Raw genomic sequence first — 12,136 nt, 5'->3', positions numbered from 1 at the left:
CTGACATGGAGTGCAATCTCTCCACGGAGACATTTCTGACATGGAGTGCACTCTCTCGACAGAGAAATTCCTGACATGGAGAGCAATCTCTCTGCAGAGGCATTTCTGACATGGAGTGCACTCTCCCGCTCTCCCGATAGAGACATTCCTGACATGGAGTGCAATCTCTCTGCAGAGACATTTCTGACATGGAGTGCACTGTCTGCACAGAGACAATACTGACATGGAGGGCAATTACTCTCCAGCGACATTTCTGACATGGAGTGCACTCTCTCTACAGAGACATTTCTGACATGGAGAGCAATCTCTCCACAGAGACATCACAGACATGGAGTGCAATCTCTCGACAGAGACATTACTGACATGGGGTGTAATCTCTCGACAGAGACATTTCTGACATGGAGAGCAATATATCAACAGAGACATTTCTGACATGGAGAGCAATCCATCAACAGAGACATTTCTGACATGGAGTGCACTCTCTCCACAAGACATTTCTGACATGGAGAGTAATCTCTCTGCAGAGACATTTCTGACATGGAGTGCACTCTCTCCACAGAGACTGTTCTGACATGGAGTGCAATCTCTCTACACAGACATTTCTGACATGGAGTGCACTCTCTCTACAGAAACATTTCTGACATGGAGAGCAATCACTCTACAGAGACATTTCTGACATGGAGTGCACTCTCTCTACAGAGACATTTCTGGCATGGAGAGCAATCTCTCCACAGAGACATTTCTGACATGGAGAGCACTCTCTCGACAGAGACATTCCTGACATGGAGAGCAACCTCTCTGCAGAGACATTCCTGACATGGAGTGCACTCTCCCGATAGAGACATTCCTGACATGGAGTGCAATCTCTCCACAGAGACATTTCTGACATGGAGTGCACTCTCCCGCTCTCCCGATAGAGACATTCCTGACATGGAGAGCAATTTCTCTCCAGAGCCATTTCTGACATGGAGAGCAATCTCTCTACAGAGACATTTCTGATATGGAGTGCACTCTCTCAACAGAGACATTTCTGACATGTCGAGCAATCTCTTTGCAGAGACATTTCTGACATGGAGAGCAATCTCTCCACAGAGACATTACTGACATGGAGTGCAATGTCTCGACAGAGACATTATTGTTTTGGAGTGCAATCTCTCCACAGAGAGATTACTGACATGGATTGTAATCTCTCGACAGAGACATTTCTGACAGGAAAGCAATCTCTCCACAGAGACATTTCTGACATGGAGAGCAATCTCCCTCCAGAGACATTCCTGACATGGAGTGCACTCTCCCGATAGAGACATTCCTGACATGGAGTGCAATCTCTCTGCAGAAACATTACTGACATGGAGAGCAATCTCTCTACAGAGACATTTCTGACATGGAGTGCACTCTCTCTACAGAGACATTTCTGACATGGAGAGCAATCTCTCAACAGAGACATTTCTGACATGGACAGCAATCTCTCCACAGAGACATTTCTGACATGGAGTGCACTCTCTCCACAGAGACAGTTCTGACATGGAGAGCAATCTCTCTGCAGAGACAATTCTGACATGGAGTGCACTCTCTCCACAGAGACATTTCTGACATGGAGAGCAATCACTCTGCAGAGACATTTCTGACATGGAGAGCACTCTCTCTGCAGAGACATTCCTGACATGGACAGCAATCTCTCCACAGAGACATTTCTGACATGGAGAGCAATCTCTCCACAGAGACATTTCTGACATGGAGTGCAATCTCTCCACAGAAGCATTTCTGACATTGAGTGCACTCTCCCGCTCTCCCGATAGAGACATTCCTGACATGGAGTGCAATCTCTCTGCAGAGACATTTCTGACATGGCGTGCACTGTCTGCACAGAGACAATTCTGACATGGAGGGCAATCTCTCTCCAGCGACATTTCTGACATGGAGGGCATTCTCTCTACAGAGACATTTCTGACATTGAGTGCACTCTCTCAACAGAGACATTTCTGACATGGGGTGCAATCTCTCAACAGAGACATTACTGACATGGAGTGTAATCTCTCCACAGAGACATTTCTGACATGGAGAGTAATCTCTCTGCAGAGACATTTCTGACATGGAGTGCAATCTCTCGACAGAGACATTACTGACATGGAGTGTAATCTCTCCACAGAGACATTTCTGACATGGAGAGTAATCTCTCTGCAGAGACATTTCTGACATGGAGTGCACTCTCTCCACAGAGACAGTTCTGACATGGAGAGCAATCTCTCCACAGAGACATTTCTGACATGGAGAGCAATCTCTCAACAGAGACATTTCTGACATGGACAGCAATCTCTCCACAGAGACATTTCTGACATGGAGAGCAATCACTCTGCAGAGACATTTCTGACATGGAGAGCACTCTCTCTGCAGAGACATTCCTGACATGGAGTGCAATCTCTCCACGGAGACATTTCTGACATGGAGTGCACTCTCTCGACAGAGAAATTCCTGACATGGAGAGCAATCTCTCTGCAGAGGCATTTCTGACATGGAGTGCACTCTCCCGCTCTCCCGATAGAGACATTCCTGACATGGAGTGCAATCTCTCTGCAGAGACATTTCTGACATGGAGTGCACTGTCTGCACAGAGACAATACTGACATGGAGGGCAATCACTCTCCAGCGACATTTCTGACATGGAGTGCACTCTCTCTACAGAGACATTTCTGACATGGAGAGCAATCTCTCCACAGAGACATCACAGACATGGAGTGCAATCTCTCGACAGAGACATTACTGACATGGGGTGTAATCTCTCGACAGAGACATTTCTGACATGGAGAGCAATATATCAACAGAGACATTTCTGACATGGAGAGCAATCTATCAACAGAGACATTTCTGACATGGAGTGCACTCTCTCCACAAGACATTTCTGACATGGAGAGTAATCTCTCTGCAGAGACATTTCAGACATGGAGTGCACTCTCTCCACAGAGACTGTTCTGACATGGAGTGTAATCTCTCTACACAGACATTTCTGACATGGAGTGCACACTCTCTACAGAAACATTTCTGACATGGAGAGCAATCACTCTACAGAGACATTTCTGACATGGAGTGCACTCTCTCTACAGAGACATTTCTGGCATGGAGAGCAATCTCTCCACAGAGACATTTCTGACATGGAGAGCACTCTCTCGACAGAGACATTCCTGACATGGAGAGCAACCTCTCTGCAGAGACATTCCTGACATGGAGTGCACTCTCCCGATACAGACATTCCTGACATGGAGTGCAATCTCTCCACAGAGACATTTCTGACATGGAGTGCACTCTCCCGCTCTCCCGATAGAGACATTCCTGACATGGAGAGCAATTTCTCTCCAGAGCCATTTCTGACATGGAGAGCAATCTCTCTACAGAGACATTTCTGATATGGAGTGCACTCTCTCAACAGAGACATTTCTGACATGTCGAGCAATCTCTTTGCAGAGACATTTCTGACATGGAGAGCAATCTCTCCACAGAGACATTACTGACATGGAGTGCAATGTCTCGACAGAGACATTATTGTTTTGGAGTGCAATCTCTCCACAGAGAGATTACTGACATGGATTGTAATCTCTCGACAGAGACATTTCTGACAGGAAAGCAATCTCTCCACAGAGACATTTCTGACATGGAGAGCAATCTCCCTCCAGAGACATTCCTGACATGGAGTGCACTCTCCCGATAGAGACATTCCTGACATGGAGTGCAATCTCTCTGCAGAAACATTACTGACATGGAGAGCAATCTCTCTACAGAGACATTTCTGACATGGAGTGCACTCTCTCTACAGAGACATTTCTGACATGGAGAGCAATCTCTCAACAGAGACATTTCTGACATGGACAGCAATCTCTCCACAGAGACATTTCTGACATGGAGTGCACTCTCTCCACAGAGACAGTTCTGACATGGAGAGCAATCTCTCTGCAGAGACAATTCTGACATGGAGTGCACTCTCTCCACAGAGACATTTCTGACATGGAGAGCAATCACTCTGCAGAGACATTTCTGACATGGAGAGCACTCTCTCTGCAGAGACATTCCTGACATGGACAGCAATCTCTCCACAGAGACATTTCTGACATGGAGAGCAATCTCTCCACAGAGACATTTCTGACATGGAGTGCAATCTCTCCACAGAAGCATTTCTGACATTGAGTGCACTCTCCCGCTCTCCCGATAGAGACATTCCTGACATGGAGTGCAATCTCTCTGCAGAGACATTTCTGACATGGCGTGCACTGTCTGCACAGAGACAATTCTGACATGGAGGGCAATCTCTCTCCAGCGACATTTCTGACATGGAGGGCATTCTCTCTACAGAGACATTTCTGACATTGAGTGCACTCTCTCAACAGAGACATTTCTGACATGGGGTGCAATCTCTCAACAGAGACATTACTGACATGGAGTGTAATCTCTCCACAGAGACATTTCTGACATGGAGAGTAATCTCTCTGCAGAGACATTTCTGACATGGAGTGCAATCTCTCGACAGAGACATTACTGACATGGAGTGTAATCTCTCCACAGAGACATTTCTGACATGGAGAGTAATCTCTCTGCAGAGACATTTCTGACATGGAGTGCACTCTCTCCACAGAGACAGTTCTGACATGGAGAGCAATCTCTCCACAGAGACATTTCTGACATGGAGAGCAATCTCTCAACAGAGACATTTCTGACATGGACAGCAATCTCTCCACAGAGACATTTCTGACATGGAGAGCAATCACTCTGCAGAGACATTTCTGACATGGAGAGCACTCTCTCTGCAGAGACATTCCTGACATGGAGTGCAATCTCTCCACGGAGACATTTCTGACATGGAGTGCACTCTCTCGACAGAGAAATTCCTGACATGGAGAGCAATCTCTCTGCAGAGGCATTTCTGACATGGAGTGCACTCTCCCGCTCTCCCGATAGAGACATTCCTGACATGGAGTGCAATCTCTCTGCAGAGACATTTCTGACATGGAGTGCACTGTCTGCACAGAGACAATACTGACATGGAGGGCAATCACTCTCCAGCGACATTTCTGACATGGAGTGCACTCTCTCTACAGAGACATTTCTGACATGGAGAGCAATCTCTCCACAGAGACATCACAGACATGGAGTGCAATCTCTCGACAGAGACATTACTGACATGGGGTGTAATCTCTCGACAGAGACATTTCTGACATGGAGAGCAATATATCAACAGAGACATTTCTGACATGGAGTGCACTCTCTCCACAAGACATTTCTGACATGGAGAGTAATCTCTCTGCAGAGACATTTCAGACATGGAGTGCACTCTCTCCACAGAGACTGTTCTGACATGGAGTGTAATCTCTCTACACAGACATTTCTGACATGGAGTGCACACTCTCTACAGAAACATTTCTGACATGGAGAGCAATCACTCTACAGAGACATTTCTGACATGGAGTGCACTCTCTCTACAGAGACATTTCTGGCATGGAGAGCAATCTCTCCACAGAGACATTTCTGACATGGAGAGCACTCTCTCGACAGAGACATTCCTGACATGGAGAGCAACCTCTCTGCAGAGACATTCCTGACATGGAGTGCACTCTCCCGATACAGACATTCCTGACATGGAGTGCAATCTCTCCACAGAGACATTTCTGACATGGAGTGCACTCTCCCGCTCTCCCGATAGAGACATTCCTGACATGGAGAGCAATTTCTCTCCAGAGCCATTTCTGACATGGAGAGCAATCTCTCTACAGAGACATTTCTGATATGGAGTGCACTCTCTCAACAGAGACATTTCTGACATGTCGAGCAATCTCTTTGCAGAGACATTTCTGACATGGAGAGCAATCTCTCCACAGAGACATTACTGACATGGAGTGCAATGTCTCGACAGAGACATTATTGTTTTGGAGTGCAATCTCTCCACAGAGAGATTACTGACATGGAGTGTAATCTCTCGACAGAGACATTTCTGACAGGAAAGCAATCTCTCCACAGAGACATTTCTGACATGGAGAGCAATCTCCCTGCAGAGACATTCCTGACATGGAGTGCACTCTCCCGATAGAGACATTCCTGACATGGAGTGCAATCTCTCTGCAGAAACATTACTGACATGGAGAGCAATCTCTCTACAGAGACATTTCTGACATGGAGTGCACTCTCTCTACAGAGACATTTCTGACATGGAGAGCAATCTCTCAACAGAGACATTTCTGACATGGACAGCAATCTCTCCACAGAGACATTTCTGACATGGAGTGCACTCTCTCCATAGAGACAGTTCTGACATGGAGAGCAATCTCTCTGCAGAGACAATTCTGACATGGAGTGCACTCTCTCCACAGAGACATTTCTGACATGGAGAGCAATCACTCTGCAGAGACATTTCTGACATGGAGAGCACTCTCTCTGCAGAGACATTCCTGACATGGACAGCAATCTCTCCACAGAGACATTTCTGACATGGAGAGCAATCTCTCCACAGAGACATTTCTGACATGGAGTGCAATCTCTCCACAGAAGCATTTCTGACATTGAGTGCACTCTCCCGCTCTCCCGATAGAGACATTCCTGACATGGAGTGCAATCTCTCTGCAGAGACATTTCTGACATGGCGTGCACTGTCTGCACAGAGACAATTCTGACATGGAGGGCAATCTCTCTCCAGCGACATTTCTGACATGGAGGGCAATCTCTCTACAGAGACATTTCTGACATTGAGTGCACTCTCTCAACAGAGACATTTCTGACATGGGGTGCAATCTCTCAACAGAGACATTACTGACATGGAGTGTAATCTCTCCAGAGAGACATTTCTGACATGGAGAGTAATCTCTCTGCAGAGACATTTCTGACATGGAGTGCACTCTCTCCACAGAGACAGTTCTGACATGGAGAGCAATCTCTCCACAGAGACATTTCTGACATGGAGAGCAATCTCTCAACAGAGACATTTCTGACATGGACAGCAATCTCTCCACAGAGACATTTCTGACATGGAGAGCATTCACTCTGCAGAGACCTTTCTGACATGGAGAGCACTCTCTCTGCAGAGACATTCGTGACATGGAGTGCAATCTCTCCACGGAGACATTTCTGACATGGAGTGCACTCTCTCGACAGAGAAATTCCTGACATGGAGAGCGATCTCTCTGCAGAGGCATTTCTGACATGGAGTGCACTCACCCGCTCTCCCGATAGAGACATTCCTGACATGGAGTGCAATCTCTCTGCAGAGACATTTCTGACATGGAGTGCACTCTCTCTACAGAGACATTTCTGACATGGAGAGCAATCTCTCCACAGATACATCACTGACATGGAGTGCAATCTCTCGACAGAGACATTACTGACATGGAGTGTAATCTCTCGACAGAGACATTTCTGACATGGAGAGCAATCTATCAACAGAGACATTTCTGACAAGGAGAGCAATCTATCAACAGAGACATTTCTGACATGGAGTGCACTCTCTCCACAGAGACATTTCTGACATGGAGAGTTATCTCTCTGCAGAGACATTTCTGACATGGAGTGCACTCTCTCCACAGAGACAGTTCTGACATGGAGTGCAATCTCTCTACACAGACATTTCTGACATGGAGTGCACTCTCTCTACAGAAACATTTCTGACATGGAGAGCAATCACTCTACAGAGACATTTCTGACATGGAGTGCACTCTCTCTACAGAGACATTTCGGGCATGGAGAGCAATCTCTCCACAGAGATATTTCTGACATGGAGAGCACTCTCTCGACAGAGACATTCCTGACATGGAGAGCAACTCTCTGTAGAGACATTCCTGACATGGAGTGCACTCTCCCGATAGAGACATTCCTGACATGGAGTGCAATCTCTCCACAGAGACATTTCTGACATGGAGTGCACTCTCCCGCTCTCCCGATAGAGACATTCATGACATGGAGAGCAATTTCTCTCCAGAGCCATTTCTGACATGGAGAGCAATCACTCTGCAGAGAACTTTCTGACATGGAGAGCAATCTCTCCACAGAGACATTACTGACATGGAGTGCAATGTCTCGACAGAGACATTACTGTTTTGGAGTGCAATCTCTCCACAGAGACATTACTGACATGGAGTGTAATCTCTCGACAGAGACATTTCTGACAGGAAAGCAATCTATCAGCAGAGACATTTCTGACATGGAGAGCAATCTATCCACAGAGACAGTCCAGACATGGAAAGCAACCTCTCTGCATAGACATTCCTGACATGGAATGCACGCTCCCGATAGAGACATTCCTGACATGGAGTGCACTCTCTCCACAGAGACATTTCTGACATGGAGAGCAATCTCTCAACAGAGACATTTCTGACATGGACAGCAATCTCTCCACAGAGACATTTCTGACATGAAGTGTACTCTCTCCACAGAGACGTTTCTGACATGGAGATCAATCTCTCTGCAGAGACAATTCTGACATGGAGTGCACTCTCTCGACAGAGACATTTCTGACATGGAGAGCAATCACTCTGCAGAGACATTTCTGACATGGAGAGCACTCTCTCTGCAAAGACATTCCTGTCATGCAGTGCAATCTCTCCACGGAGACATTTCTGACATGGAGAGCAATCTCTCCACAGAGACATTTCTGACATGGAGAGCAATCTCTCTGCAGAGACATTCCTGACATGGAGTGCACTCTCCCGATAGAGTCATTCCTGACATGGAGTGCACTCTCTCCACAGAGGCATTTCTGACATGGAGTGCACTCTCCCGCTCTCCTGATAGAGACATTCCTGACATGGAGTGCAATCTCTCTGCAGAGACATTTCTGACATGGAGTGCACTGTCTGCACAGAGACAATTCTGACATGGAGGGCAATTTCCACAGAAACATTTCTGACATGGAGAGCAATCACTCCACAGAGACATTTCTGACATGGAGAGCAATCTCTCCACAGAGACATTTCTGACATGGAGAGCACTCTCTCGACAGAGACATTCCTGACATGGAGAGCAACCTCTCTGCAGAGACATTCCTGACATGGAGTGCAATCTCTCCACAGAGACATTTCTGACATGGAGTGCACTGTCTCTCCAGAGACATTTCTGACATGGAGAGCACTCTCCCGCTCTCCCGATAGAGACATTCCTGACATGGAGAGCAATTTCTCTCCAGAGACATTTCTGACATGGAGAGCAATCTCTCTGCAGAGACATTTCTGACATGGAGTGCACTCTCTCAACAGAGACATTTCTGACATGTCGAGCAATCTCTTGACAGAGACATTTCTGACATGGAGAGCAATCTCTCCACAGAGACATTTCTGACATGGAGAGCAATCTCTCCTCAGAGACATTTCTGACATGGAGAGCACTCTGTCTGCAAAGACATTCCTGACATGGAGTGCAATCTCTCCAAAGAGACATTTCTGACATGGAGAGCAATCTCTCCACAGAGACATTTCTGACATGGAGAGCAATCTCTCCACAGAGACATTTCTGACATGGAGAGCAATCTCTCCACAGAGACATTTCTGACATGGAGAGCAATCTCTCCACAGAGACATTTCTGACATGAAGTGTACTCTCTCCACAGAGACGTTTCTGACATGGAGATCAATCTCTCTGCAGAGACAATTCTGACATGGAGTGCACTCTCTCTACAGAGACATTTCTGACATGGAGAGCAATCACTCTGCAGAGACATTTCTGACATGGAGAGCACTCTCTCTGCAAAGACATTCCTGTCATGCAGTACAATCTCTCCACGGAGACATTTCTGACATGGAGAGCAATCTCTCCACAGAGACATTTCTGACATGGAAAGCAATCTCTCTGCAGAGACATTCCTGACATGGAGTGCACTCTCCCGATAGAGTCATTCCTGACATGGAGTGCACTCTCTCCACAGAGGCATTTCTGACATGGAGTGCACTCTCCCGCTCTCCCGATAGAGACATTCCTGACATGGAGTGCAATCTCTCTGCAGAGACATTTCTGACATGGAGTGCACTGTCTGCACAGAGACAATTCTGACATGGAGGGCAATTTCTACAGAAACATTTCTGACATGGAGAGCAATCACTCCACAGAGACATTTCTGACATGGAGAGCAATCTCTCCACAGAGACATTTCTGACATGGAGAGCACTCTCTCGACAGAGACATTCCTGACATGGAGAGCAACCTCTCTGCAGAGACATTCCTGACATGGAGTGCAATCTCTCCACAGAGACATTTCTGACATGGAGTGCACTGTCTCTCCAGAGACATTTCTGACATGGAGTGCACTCTCCCGCTCTCCCGATAGAGACATTCCTGACATGGAGAGCAATTTCTCTCCAGAGACATTTCTGACATGGAGAGCAATCTCTCTACAGAGACATTTCTGACATGGAGTGCAGTCTCTCAACAGAGACATTTCTGACATGTCGAGCAATCTCTTGACAGAGACATTTCTGACATGGAGAGCAATCTCTCCACAGAGACATTACTGACATGGAGTGCAATGTCTCGACAGAGACATTACTGTTTTGGAGTGCAATCTCTCCACAGAGACATTTCTGACATGAAGTGTACTCTCTCCACAGAGACGTTTCTGACATGGAGATCAATCTCTCTGCAGAGACAATTCTGACATGGAGTGCACTCTCTCTACAGAGACATTTCTGACATGGAGAGCAATCACTCTGCAGAGACATTTCTGACATGGAGAGCACTCTCTCTGCAAAGACATTCCTGTCATGCAGTACAATCTCTCCACGGAGACATTTCTGACATGGAGAGCAATCTCTCCACAGAGACATTTCTGACATGGAGAGCAATCTCTCTGCAGAGACATTCCTGACATGGAGTGCACTCTCCCGATAGAGTCATTCCTGACATGGAGTGCACTCTCTCCACAGAGGCATTTCTGACATGGAGTGCACTCTCCCGCTCTCCCGATAGAGACATTCCTGACATGGAGTGCAATCTCTCTGCAGAGACATTTCTGACATGGAGTGCACTGTCTGCACAGAGACAATTCTGACATGGAGGGCAATTTCTACAGAAACATTTCTGACATGGAGAGCAATCACTCCACAGAGACATTTCTGACATGGAGAGCAATCTCTCCACAGAGACATTTCTGACATGGAGAGCACTCTCTCGACAGAGACATTCCTGACATGGAGAGCAACCTCTCTGCAGAGACATTACTGACATGGAGTGCAATCTCTCCACAGAGACATTTCTGACATGGAGTGCACTGTCTCTCCAGAGACATTTCTGACATGGAGTGCACTCTCCCGCTCTCCCGATAGAGACATTCCTGACATGGAGAGCAATTTCTCTCCAGAGACATTTCTGACATGGAGAGCAATCTCTCTACAGAGACATTTCTGACATGGAGTGCACTCTCTCAACAGAGACATTTCTGACATGTCGAGCAATCTCTTGACAGAGACATTTCTGACATGGAGAGCAATCTCTCCACAGAGACATTACTGACATGGAGTGCAATGTCTCGACAGAGACATTACTGTTTTGGAGTGCAATCTCTCCACAGAGACATTACTGACATGGAGTGTAATCTCTCGACAGAGACATTTCTGACAGGAAAGCAATCTATCAACAGAGACATTTCTGACATGGAGTGTACTCTCTCCACAGAGACATTTCTGACATGGAGAGCAATCTATCAACAGAGCCATTTCTGACATGGAGTGTACTCTCTCTACAGAGACATTTCTGACATTGAGAGTAATCTCTCTGCAGAGACATTTCTGACATGGAGTGCACTCTATCCACAGAGACAGTTCTGACATGGAAGAGCAATCTCTCTACAGAGACATTTCTGTCATGGAGTGCACTCTCTCTACAGAGACATTTCTGACAAGGAGAGCAATCACTCTACAGAGACATTTCTGACATGGAGAGCAATCTCTCCTCAGAGACATTTCTGACATGGAGAGCACTCTGTCTGCAAAGACATTCCTGACATGGAGTGCAATCTCTCCAAAGAGACATTTCTGACATGGAGAGCAATCTCTCCACAGAGACATTTCTGACATGGAGAGCAATCTCTCCACAGAGACATTTCTGACATGGAGAGCAATCTCTCCACAGAGACATTTCTGACATGGAGAGCACTCTCTCAACAGAGACATTCCTGACATGG

This window comes from Heterodontus francisci, chromosome 18 (genome assembly GCF_036365525.1).
Source record: "Heterodontus francisci isolate sHetFra1 chromosome 18, sHetFra1.hap1, whole genome shotgun sequence".
Classification (NCBI taxonomy): Eukaryota; Metazoa; Chordata; class Chondrichthyes; order Heterodontiformes; family Heterodontidae; genus Heterodontus; species Heterodontus francisci.
Note: the sequence above shows the minus strand (reverse complement) of the source record.